This window comes from Leuciscus leuciscus, assembly GCF_965113295.1.
Source record: "Leuciscus leuciscus genome assembly, chromosome: 15".
Classification (NCBI taxonomy): Eukaryota; Metazoa; Chordata; class Actinopteri; order Cypriniformes; family Leuciscidae; genus Leuciscus; species Leuciscus leuciscus.
The window spans coordinates 8,216,310-8,229,258 of NC_138739.1; the positions used below are offsets into that span (position 1 = coordinate 8,216,310).

The following is a 12,949-nucleotide window of genomic DNA, read 5'->3' on the forward strand; positions in this document are numbered from 1 at the left end:
AGCCTGGTAAGCCTGCATTATGGACATTGTATGTAAACACGCTGCAGCTTGACCGGCGGCGGCATAAGCTTTATGAACCAGGGAAGATGTAACTTTTACTGGCTTGGATGGAAGTGCAGGAGCCTTCAGAGAAGATGCCGTTGCTGGAGAGAGATAGCTCGCGAGCGTCTCTTCCACCCTCGGCATCTCCCCATAACCATGCTCTTTATAATTGTGAATGGATGAATAGTGTGATGTTTGTGCAGTATACACTCGATATGACACTGGTTTTCCCCACGATCTCGACACCTCGGTGTGGAGATCGGGGAAAAACGGAAGGCTTCTGCACTGAGGCTGTGCACGAGATGGTAGGAAATGTTCGTCGACCTTGCTTTTCGAACGAGCGCCCTGCCTATCTACTGGCCACTCAATAGATAATCGCTCGACAGCTCTAGTGATAACATCAAGCAATTCTTCAAACGCATGAGACTGAGGTGGCGAATCCTCAGACTCAGCGTCAATACTAACAACGTCCAACTCCTCAGAGCTGGACAATTGCAGTATTGGTGCCTCCATCGGGGGGGAAGAAACCGCAATGCGTGCTTCCACACCCTGATGAGAGGCACTGGATCTATCAGAAGGAGGCTGAGATAAGGCAGAGCCCGTCTCAACATCCACTGATAGATCCATTTGCGAACCCCAGGTCTGTGATTGCCGCCGTGCCTCGGCAGCGGCGGGACCCGAGCCCTGGGGAACGCGATCGGGATTGAACCGAGCCAAGCGGGATCGGAGCGAACGCAATGGAAGCGCGTCGCAATGCACACAGTCACCACCCTCGAGTGCTGACTGGGCATGCTCCTCACCCAAACAAACAACACAAAGAGCGTGAGTATCACCTCCCGTTAAATAACGCGGGCAGGGATGGACACACACTCTAAACTGCTGCTTGCTCGCCATACTGAATATATATATATATGATATAGACAGACAACACCAAATATACAGACAGATTTCACACAGAGCGCAACTGAAGACTCAGAAAGCTGGCTTTCTGTTTCGGGCCGGCTTTTATAGCTTCCTGGTACGTGACGTCACCCGCCTCTGACGTTCCGCCACACCATTGGACTGATTTTACATGTGCTTCAAGACGTCATCACGCAAAGCGTTCCCCATAGCGTCAATTCGACGCAACGCGAGTTCCCTTGAAAGGGAACTACCAACTTGCTTGTTGGGGGCATTTAGGGGTTAGGCATCCTGTTTAGACAAAAATTACCCTCTGATCTTAATTAGACAACCTCCTCCTTCCCTGTGTCACCATAACAACCACCAGGGCCGTGCAGAGACCTCTGGAGGGGCAGGTGCTCAAAGTATAAAAGGGGGCACATGGAACAAGGCTTTAAATAGGGCTGTGCTCAAAATATCAATACAGCAATAGGCTATATCAATATGGATGATTCTGTATCGATACGGCAGCAAATGCATTGATGCAGTTTTGAAAAAGAAACAGAACAGGAAAGACAAATTTTAAGTTTAAAAGTTAAAAAATTTAAATAATTATGTGTACATATTAATAACTCTGGGATTAGAAACTGAAGTATCTTAAGTTGCCCCAACCTGATGGCTTTTCCTTCTCTGTTATAGCCTACAGAATAATAAAGAACAGCTGTTATAGTAAACTGTGTAGGACAAAATCAACGTGGCCCACGTTTCGTACAGTACAGTATAGTATAGTTTTATCTAATGCCATGTCAGCATCTGTGGCTATTTTCATGGCATAAACGGATTTACAAAAATACAAGAGTTACATTTATACAATGAAAATAAAAACAAAGCAAACAGAAAAAAAATACAGCAATTAATACTTTACAATATTTTTAACATTAATGTGATACCTGTTTCTGGTAAATTCTTACTAAAGTCCTTAAGTGAGTTTGCTGCCTTTGCTGTTGTTACTGCTGCTGCTGCTGATGATGATGATGATGATGATGATGATGATACTGCTGGAGCTGATCTGAGACTGTAGACATTAAAACAAACATATAGGGGATATATTAGCTGATTAAACAATTTTTATGTGACCATGACAAGATGTAAAGATAGCTGACAGTGTTTAGAACTGGCTCACTAGCTCACTGACCTGCTGTAAAGCTGCAGATTCTGCCCAGGCTGCTAGGGGAGATGTTCACAGAGGCTGCTGCACACAAAACATAAGATACTGGTAAGCCTTACCAGTGTTGTGATCATTTTTAAGGCACTCTACGTTTTTTAAATAAATATTGTAATAATAATAATAGTTTAAAGTATAAATAACATAAAAAGACCAGACTCCTCGACACCCGTGAAACTTTTCTCCCTAAACAGCAAGCTAACGTAACTTCTACAGCCTACACACAGACAGCAATGTAAACAACATTTCTGCATGCTCTCTTCACATCGTTCTTGTAAAATAATAATAATAAGTAAACAACCATCATAAGCACTTCGCTGAGAATGAAACACCACTTACCAGCAGCCGCAGAGTTGAAGATATCGTCTGGTAGTGCGCGTAGCCGCGCAAATTTTAAAAATGCGCGTGCAGCGTGAGGAATCGTCCCGGTTGAGTTCGTCAGGTGAAAGGTCATCATGTGGGTCATTTTATTTACGGCTAAATTATTATTCATTAATTTTACTAATAGTTAGATTGGGCAGGCATCCACAAAAGGGCCTTTAATTACAAAAAAGGAGAGGAAATTTTGCCTTGAAAAAAAAGGGCACTTTGGGCACCAAGGGGCAAAAGGGGCAAAAGGGCAGGTGCTGTTACTCCCTCTTACTTCTCCCATGACACACTATTTATATTGATAGAGCCCTACATACCCCTTTTCCACCAACAAGAACCGGGTGCTGGTTCAGAGCTAGAGCTATTGCCAGTTCGGAGTTGGTTCGACTGACGAGCTTACTAAGAACCGGTTTGCGTTTCCACCGGCCAGAGAGCCACAACAGAGCTATATCTTACGTCACTGCATACGTATAATGTTGCCCAGCAACGCTAGTGCGGCAGTGCCAAACACAAACACACCAGACTTGTTCGAGATGCATCGGCTTCTCGCAGAACGATCAGCACATGAAATCAAAGCACCGTGAAAGTGATCAAAAAGCACAAGGAGTCGTATGATCTCCAAACACTCCCGCAGCTCTGATCGGTCCACGCTGCTCCGATGCATCTCGAACAAGGCATTAACAATAATAGACGTTGCGTTACTATGGATGCTCATGGGTTTGCGAAAATAAATCGGCATCCAAACACGGCGAATCCAACGCGTTCGTGCAGCTCGCCGTAACTTACATAGACGGATATTATAATCGAGCTGCTATTAGCTCGACTAGCTGCTATTTAAAAATGGCGGTCACAAGTTTCTCTTCAGTCTTGTTGGCCACGGTAACTCCGCCCCCAGCCTCTGACGCAAGTGGTTCTTTCTTGGCTCCGTTCTAGACCCTGCAATGATTTGGTGCTACTTAAGAACCAGTTTTACTGGTTCGGAGCTGGTGCTTTGGCGGTGGAAAAACAAAGAACCGATTTGAAACTAGGCTCTGGCTCCGAACCAGCACCAGTTCTGCCTTGGTGGAAAAGGGGTAACAGAGGTGTTCTTATGTACTGGTGTAGACAAGTGATCGTACATGTTTTTGAGTTTAGGGGGGGAGTGTGAGTGTGTGCGCTTGGAGTGGGGAGGTTGTTTAGAGTTCTGTTGGCCTGGGGGATGAAGTTGTACTGTTGATAATGGACATGCTTTTCTAGATGTATTTTTGTGTCTGTCGCCATCACCTGTGGAGCCCTGCATCACTTTATGTCCCCTTATTTCTCTGTCCATCTTTATTAAACACACAGCTGTGTTTTCTGTGTTTGTGGTGTTCAGGCACCGGCGACCGAGGATGCAGAAAGGGACCTAGCGACCACAGTCATGGGGATTTATGTGATCCGAAGTGATGGGGATCAGGAGCCTGAGGATGTTGGAGTTGTTATTGAAGGCATCAAAGTCCTGAGCAACTTGGGCAGTGTCATCATGGGTTTCGTAATGCTTTTTGGGCTCATTTATGCCCTTGATTTGAGTTTTCCAGACAACCTCAAATACACCTTTGAGTTTTTCCAGAAGGTCATAATGAATATGGATGGGCACAAGCTGAATGCAAAGATACAACAGTTGAAAATCAAGCTGTTTGCATAAGAGGACAAAACCATTGATGGAGGGTTTAAGACTGAGATTACTTGGGCTTGGACAAGTGTTTAAACCCAGAAAATTTGCCCATTTTAACTCTTCATCATAATTTCTTGACTCTACCTCCTCCATACCATTCCTCTCTACTTATTTGACTTCATGACTGTCGAGAGGTATTAAAATTGATCTAAAAACAGCTCAATGCGCTGTATTTTTCTTGGATTGTTAGTGGTCAAATTACAACAGCTGAAAATCAAGCTGTTTGCATAGGAGTGTGACCATGTGACGATCTCCTTTGATGGAGGGTTTAAGACTGAGATTACTTGGGATTGGACAAGTGTTTACACCCAGAAAGTTTGCCCATTTCACCTCTCCATCATAATTTCTTGAGTGCCACTTATACGTATTTGACTTCATGACTCGAGATGGATTGAAATTGATCTAAAAACAGCTCAACGCGCTGTATTTATATATATATTTTTTATGTTGCAAGTGACATTTACGTTAAGTTATATTAAAATGTCTTCCTTGCTGTTTATAATCGCTCAGAATGTTTTGCGATTATTTTTTTATTTATTTTGCTAGTCTTAACTGTGGTCCACAATACTTGTTTTTGTTACCACTTACAACAACACACCAACGACCAAGGCTATTTTTACTGTAAATGTACAGTAGTGTGGAATTTGCCATAGCCTATTGTTTTTTTCTTTCCCTTTATGTAAATGATAGTTCAAGGCAAGCAACTACATATAGAGTTTTTGCAGTGCATTCTATCCAGCTATAGTGTCTTTATTGTTGATGTTTGGGATAGCTTTACCAGTATACTGTTCATTCAAGTTAATATACTTGTGTTTTATCTAGTAAAAAAAGTTAATGAAATATGCTCTCCAGACATCTATTAGGATGCATGCAAATCTGCTTGGAACAATATTTTCTCACTTATGTTTTTTTTGCAGAAAAAGTATACTTTTCACATGTAAATCCTTAAAAGGGGAATGTATTCCTACCTCATTAGAATTTCCAGAATTTATGAATATGAACACTTCTAAAGTTTCCTGCTGGACACAAGATGTCTCCTACTGCACCCCCATGTTCAGTGTATGTGCACTTTACAGCTTCAAGTTTCTACATCACATTAATATTAATTGAATATTGGATCAGACTTGAATTCCAAATTAGTTGTGATATCACAAATCATGCAAGTAGGCATGCCCGTTAAAACTGGATTTTCACTGAGTTTGGAGAAAATTCCCACTTTCAGCTGATGTGTGAAAACAGCATTTCATGTCTCCAACTCTGCACATACATGTTTGATTTTCACTGTGTAGAATATATGGCACTTCAGTTATCCCCATGGGGGAAGTTCACACATTATCGCAGCTCTGTTTCATTCTATTTTACATCATTCAGCATGAAACTCAAACATCCAACAGGAAGAAAAACATTTTTGAGTGGAGGGGCTCTAAGTAAATGAAGTTTAAATGTAAATGTATTTCAATAAAATAAAAATAACATGCACCAGGTTTGTCTCATGTGTATGTTAATGGTTCAAATGAAAAATGATTTATATATTTATTTGATGATAATTCCCTTTCCAATAATTATGTAAGTTTGAGTTGGACAAATGTAAATCAATTTCATTTAGTTAATGTAGTTATTTTATTTCAGCTGTATTTTGAAAAAGTTAGTTAGGCTAACTCAATTACATACTGTTGAAAATATTTGATAAAAATAAGTTGGCCTCCCTCGTTTATATTCTTTTGCATCTATTTGATACAAATGAGTTAGGTTAACTGATTTACATTCTGTTGAATGGATGTACTCAGTTTGAGTTGGGACTACTGTGGTACCTGCCATGCAGTATACCTTATTTCAAGTTTGACTACGCCACCCCCTGATGATGGGCAGGGGGAACCCCAACTCTTCCCGTGACTGTAGTGTGGCTAATACATTTATCCCCGCAAAGGGACAGTCAACAAGAGAAAGAAATGTAAATGTATTCCAAAATTTATTACATTAGTACAAAAAGACGTAGAAAAGTTATTTAAAACGAATCTTAAAAAACACTGTGGTAAATGACTGGTGGATTTTCCTCAATCTAGGAAGGTCGGATCAGCCAATGCAAAACCCCTGCTCAGGAGGCCCCTGGAGAGACAGAAACAGGAGACAGCAACCCAACACCAGTCGAAGCATGCAACACAACAAGCACTACACACTTAAGATCTTTATATACCACTACAAAATATCACACCGTGTTGTAGTTATAAGTACACAACAATACAGTGTCTCTCCCAGTATGGTCCCCTGAAGAGAAGGGGCAAAGCATCAGTGTGGATCCGGCCTTGTACAAGGATAACCTACGCAGAAGACATAGTTAGAGAGGAGAATCACCAGCATAAATGGCAACACTTAGTCAAAATAAGAAATACTATGAATGTAGCACATGAGTGGCAAAATTATGGATAACCAAACAAAACAAAAACAATCAAACAACAGGAAACAGTAAAGAAATGCCTATTAATTACAGGAAAACAGTGGCTGGCCTGGTCCCTTTACAAAAGAAACCAAGCATGTTAGTTAACAACCTCATTAAACCGCATAACAGTCAGTTAAAACATAACTAGAAAATATAAGCCTACTTTTCAGTATGATCAACTGTCCCACAGCGCATTAACACATGCCGAGAAAAAGGTGAACGTTCCGTTGCTACAGACAGAGAAAGTCGTTAAAACATGTTTCAATGCAGTTATAAAACATTCAATAGAAATTGTACATATTAAGGCATTTACCAGTGCAGTTCAGCAGCTCGAGACACACTGGGGTGATTACATAAATGTTAAAACTCCATTCAGCAGCCTGTGTCCTCCGTGAAGAGTAGACACGCGCTTCTAGAATTACCCTAATCAAATGAAATAAGTATTAAAATTTACTGGCAGTGATTAAACATGCTCTGCAATGACCAATTTTACCTGCAGGAAAAGGGGCCCAACTCACACAACAGTGTCTAGCATCAACACGAAAAGAGTCTGCCTTGCAGCCAGCAAACATTTATCACTTCCTGATTAGTCATGTGACCTTACAACCGATCACATGATTGATTGAGTGAATATGATGCAGCTGTGTTGTATGCCTGCCTAAGTAGATCCCCACACTACATATATTTATTGGATGGAAATCCTGCCCACAACTTAATTGAGTTCATCCAATGAATCATTTTTTTGAGTGAACAGACTTAATACTTTTTTGGAGGTTTATGGAGGGTTGGCAGATGAACAGAATGGTTTTAGGAAAAACAGGGCCTGTATTGATCATATTTATGTGTTATCCTCTGTGGTGAGAGCTCGTTTGGACAAGGGTAAAAGTACTTTGTCCTGCTTTGTTGACTTCAAAAAGGCGTTTGATTGTGTTAAGACCTTTTGCTGTTTAAATTACTTTCATCTGGTATCAATGGACAATTCTATAATGCTATAAAAGCCCTTTACAAAGACCCCATTGCTTGTGTACAAATAAATAATTTAAGAACGGATTGGTTCCCAACGCCTTTTGGGGTGAAGCAGGGAGACTTACTCTCCCCTTCCTTATTTGCTTTATATATAAATGATTTAGCTCAAGAAATGAAGCAGGGAAATCTGGGTGTGCCAATTGAGGACATGAATCTAAGTATTCTGCTTTATGCAGATTACATTGTTTTGATAGCTGAAAATGAAGTGAATTTACAAAATATGTTGAATATTATGAGTTAGTAAATGGTGTCTTACTATTAATAGCGAAAAAACACAAGTTGTTCATTTTAGGGAAAAAAGTGAATTACAGAGTATTCATACATGAAAATATGAAGTTTACAGAGGGAAGGAAAATACTAGCAGAGTCTGCTGGAAGAGCATTAGGTTCTGTGTTGAGCAAAATGAAACTATGTACAGATCTTGGTTTTTCTACATTTACACATCTGTATAAATCTTTGGTTGACTCAGTTTTGTTTTATGCTGCAGGAGTTTGGGGTTTTGAAGAGGTTTTTGACTGTAATCGTGATTTAAGGTGTTTTCTTGGTGTGCATAAATATGCAGCAAAGGTAGCTGTTAATGGGGATGCAGGATGGGATCCATGTATTGTAAAACAAAGTTGTGAAATGGTGCGATTGTGGAACCGTCTTGTCAGTCTGCCAGAGGAAAGGCTAACTAGGAAAAAATTTAATTGTCTGCGTCTGACTTGCATATAATGTACCACAATAATCTCCAATGTAATATAAAGGTTGTCAGACAAAGATTGTTAAGTAAATATGAAGATCAATGGAAACAGGATATATGGAAGAAGCCAAAACTTAGAAATTATGTTCAGTTTAAGAATGATCATGTTACAGAACCTTATATTTTCCTTAATCTAAAGAGAAGACAGAGGACCCTCTGTGCTCAATTGAGAACTAGTACCTTACCTCTGGCAGTGGAAGTGGGTCGATTTAAAGGTACACCTGAACATTTACGTTTGTGTGAATTCTGTGATCTCCAGGTTGTGGAAGATGAATTTCACTTTGTTTTTTATTGTCCTTTATACTGTGATTTAAGGAACTCTCTTTTTGAATCAATTCAGTTAAAAAATCCTGATATATTTTGGAAATATGAAGGGGAGATTTTGTGCTGGCTGTTTGAAAATGATGCTTTTGCTTTGGCAAAATGTATAGAAAAGGCCTGGTATCTGCGGCAAAGTATTTTGTATCCCATATAACAAGCCATCTCTATTTGTATGTGTACTTATTTTTAGTGGTTTAGTTATGTTGGGTTCTGTGTTACGTCATGTGGCTATTTGGAGATATTTGTGAAATTATTACTGTAGTGTCTAATAAGCCCATGAGGGCTGGGCACCATGGTGTTTGACACTTAAATAAACAAATCAATCAATCAAAATTATCATTACAATAGAAAATATGTTATGAGCCGCTGCAATCAACATTTCACAATACCTGACAAGAAATGTGCCGAACAAATCCGGATGTTGTCCAGATCTTTCCCTTGTAGATCTTGGTTGAGCTTTGCCAACCACAAGCGTCTCCTTTCCTCTGATAACTTCTGGCATTTCTCTCCCTGGTTTTTCATAACTTTTGGAAGTCGGTAATATTCCAAATGTTTTTCCCGGTCTGTCCTATTGGTACAACCTGAAACACGGCAATAATTAACCATTTTCCTTGTCGACGTTCGGGATATACATCAGTGCCTGTGCTTTGTTGTGATGCGGAGTGCCTCCAATATGGCAACTTCCGGTCTGATGACGTGTCATGAAAACCCTCTATAATGTCAAAAAATAATGGTCAAATATGTACTATTGTGTTAACATTTTATTGACTAAAAATGCGTTAGAACATGTTCATCTCAAAGACGAGTTCGTTCAGAATCAGTTACATATAGCAGGTCGGCTGACTCGATTCTCATACATTCTTATGCAGCGTCACAGTGCATTTCCCTGTTGAAGCCCAGTGTCCATTGACTTCAGTGGGGCTACTTTGAACAGTTTTTTTCAGTGCTTCAAAACTAGATGGTCATTGAATAAATGCTGCGATTATGTCCCGCCCGCGGACGCTCAGCGTCTCTGGAGTGAATGAGGAGTGGGCTGGCCTGGACTCCCCAGATAGCAACATTGTTTCGGCCCGGATCCGGCCCACATCTGGCACTTGTGGAATGCGGATCTGGCCCACATGCAGCGTGGAATGACGGCCCTTGTGTGGCCCACTCCTGTTTGCCAGATCTGGGCCAGAAGCAGGCCATAGCAATGCCACATGTCAGCCAAGAGCAAAGAAATAAACCAGAACTGGACCTTATCTGAGCCACAAAATCTGTGTATATTAAATATGGAGTCATCTCAGCCTTAATAAGCCTGTTAACAAGTAGAATCACTGAAGGAAAGAAGAGAACAGAAAAAGAGACGAGCAGAAACACAAGAACTACAACTGACTTCAGACACAGTCTTAGATGAAATCAACTGAAGAGAAAAGAAGACATTAAATCTGTGAAGATCTCAGCAGAGGAGGATTAAACAACTCCACAAACAGCATTACCAGCTTCACTTATTACTAACCAGACTGACTTTATTTCTGTGAGACGTCTACAGAAGTTTTTATTGAGATTTAACAGAGGTTTAACTCTAATGTGTTTCATTTAAAGTCACCATAAGAGTGACTAGTGTTTCCATTAGTTGGGCTCTTAACTCTTAGTATAACTTTTGTCTTTTTTGGCCGCTGTGACAGTGTGTTTGTTGAACACATTTGCAGCAGCAAAGAAAGCTAAAGTGAACTGAGATCAGGTGATGGTTACCTGTTGATGATTTTATAATCATCATGAAATAGACTGATTCACTGATGATTTTGGACTCTAACAATTGTGTTGATCCATTAATATTGTCACATCACAAACCCTGTGTTACTGCAGCATGAGATCTAGCAATATTATAACAATCAGTTTAAAGCTTTTAACAAACATGAGATCAAAAGGTTAGCTTATGCTGACACACACAGATATCAACAATCAGCGTATGAATCTCAACAATGGTGACAATCACAAATATTTAGATAAACAGATAAATTCAGAACATCACTGAAAAGCTATTAATTCACAACAAAAACAACAGCAAAAGATAAAAGCAAATATTTAGAATCAAACAAAATTATAGGACAATTCAGCTGCATAATTTATTCACGTTGCAATGCATTCTGGGAATTTTGCACTATGCTGGTACCCAGCATGCATTGCAGCAAAGTACTTTTGATTGTCACCATTGTTGAGATTCATACGCTGATTGTTGATGTCTGTGTGTGTCATATTAAACTTCTTTTTTGTGCTCATGTTTGATAAAGTATTTTATCTTGTTATGATATTGCTGGATCTCATTCTGCAGTAACACAGGGTTTGTGTTGTGACAATATTAATGCAACAACACAATTGTTAGATTCCAAAAACATCAGTGAAAAAGGTTATTTCATGATGAATATAAAATCATCAACAGGTAACCATCATCACCTGAACTCATTTCACTTTAGCTTTCTTTGCTGCTGCAAATGTGTTTGACACACACACTGTCACAGCGGCCAAAAAAGACAAAAGATATAATAAGAGTTAAGAGCCCAACTAATGGAAACACTATTCACTGTTATGGTGACTTTAAATGAAACACATTAGAGTTAAACCTCTGTTAAATCTCAATAATAACTTGTGTAGACGTCTGACAGGAATAAAGTCAGTCTGGTTAGTAATAAGTGAAGCTGGTAATGCTGTTTGTGGAGTTGTTTAATCCTCCTCTGCTGAGATCTTCACAGATTTAATGTCTTCTTTTCTCTTCAGTTGATTTCATCTAAGACTGTGGCTGAAGTCAGTTGTAGTTCTTGTGTTTCTGCTCGTCTCTTTTTCTGTTCTCTTCTTTCCTTCAGTGATTCTGCTTGTTAACAGGCTTATTAAGGCTGAGATGACTCCATATTTAATATACACAGATTTTGTGGCTCAGATAAGGTCCAGTTCTGGTTTATTTCTTTGCTCTTGGCTGACATGTGGCATTGCTATGGCCTGCTTCTGGCCCAGATCTGGCAAACAGGAGTGGGCCACACAAGGGCCGTCATTCCACGCTGCATGTGGGCCAGATCCGTATTCCACAAGTGCCAGATGTGGGCCGTATCCGGGCCGAAACAATGTTGCTATCTGGGTCCGGCTTCTGCGTGATGATTGGAGGGTCTGTCGAAAGGCTGCGTCTCCTTTTGATTGACAGCGATTTCATACAATAAAAAGTCTCTGATGCTGAAGCCATTCGAGCTCAGTCCCATCGCGGATTTCTCAAGTTTAGTCGAAAGACAAACTGCTGCAACCTATTTCTTAGTATTTGCTTGTCGAAATCGCTAGCCAATTTTCATAATACATTTCACACAATTATACTTTTATATCTTTATTATATTATAACTTATTATATTTTTTTAAAGTATTATTAGCAGAGGTGTCAAGTAACGAAGTACAAATACTTCGTTACATTACTTAAGTAGAAATTTTGGGTATCTATTTACTGGAGTAATTATTTTTCAGACGACTTTTTACTTCTACTCCTTACCTTTTCACGCAATTATCTGTACTTTCTACTCCTTACATTTTAAAAATAGCCTCGTTACTCCTAGTTCATTTTGGCTTGTTTTCATTCCGGCTTGTCGTCGTTAAAAAAAAAATTGGCCAATTACACAAACATAATAAGTATTATTTATATATAGCGCCTTTCCAGAGCTCAAGGACACTTTACAATAAACAAACAACAATAAATGCAGTTGACAAAGACAGCAGACAGAACAACAGTAGGCAGTTGAGAGTGCAAGTACGGTAAATGAGAATAGGTAGATGGGGCGGCAACCAGCAGAAAACAAACAAATATAACTTTGAAAAAAAAAAATAAAAAAATAAAAATAAAAAAAAAATGAAAAAAAAAATATAATAATAATAATAATAATTACGAATTATAACATTCAGAAAAAAGGTGAGTTTTGAGCATGGATTTGAATTCAGAGATAGTGTTAACAGAACAGATTAAACGGGGGAGAGAGTTCCACATTTTGGGCGCAACAACACTGAATGATCTGCCCCCCATTGAAGCAAGGTGATGCCGAGGGACGACGAGCAGGCTGGAATCAGCGGATCTTAAAGAGCGAGTAGGGGTGTAGGGGAGAAGCAGGTTACAGAGATAGGGGGGAGCCAGGCCGTGCAGAGACTTAAAAGTGAGAAGGAGAATTTTGAATTTGATACGGTAAGCCACAGGAAGCCAGTGAAGAT

The 12,949-nt window shown here is 39.8% G+C and overlaps 2 long non-coding RNA genes across 2 annotated transcripts; both read right to left on the reverse strand.

Moving 5' to 3' along the window:
* Positions 1-1,366: 1,366 nt before the first annotated feature.
* Positions 1,367-2,749, reverse strand: LOC309476493. The gene is made up of 3 exons (XR_014198206.1): positions 2,486-2,749; positions 2,117-2,173; positions 1,367-1,996 (listed from the first exon to the last, which is right to left on the reverse strand). It is a non-coding gene; the product is annotated as an uncharacterized lncRNA (long non-coding RNA).
* A 3,285-nt stretch (positions 2,750-6,034) lies between these two features.
* LOC309476412 lies at positions 6,035-7,314 on the reverse strand. The gene is made up of 3 exons (XR_014198119.1): positions 7,139-7,314; positions 6,959-7,068; positions 6,035-6,875 (listed from the first exon to the last, which is right to left on the reverse strand). It is a non-coding gene; the product is annotated as an uncharacterized lncRNA (long non-coding RNA).
* Between the last annotated feature and the right edge of the window lie 5,635 nt (positions 7,315-12,949).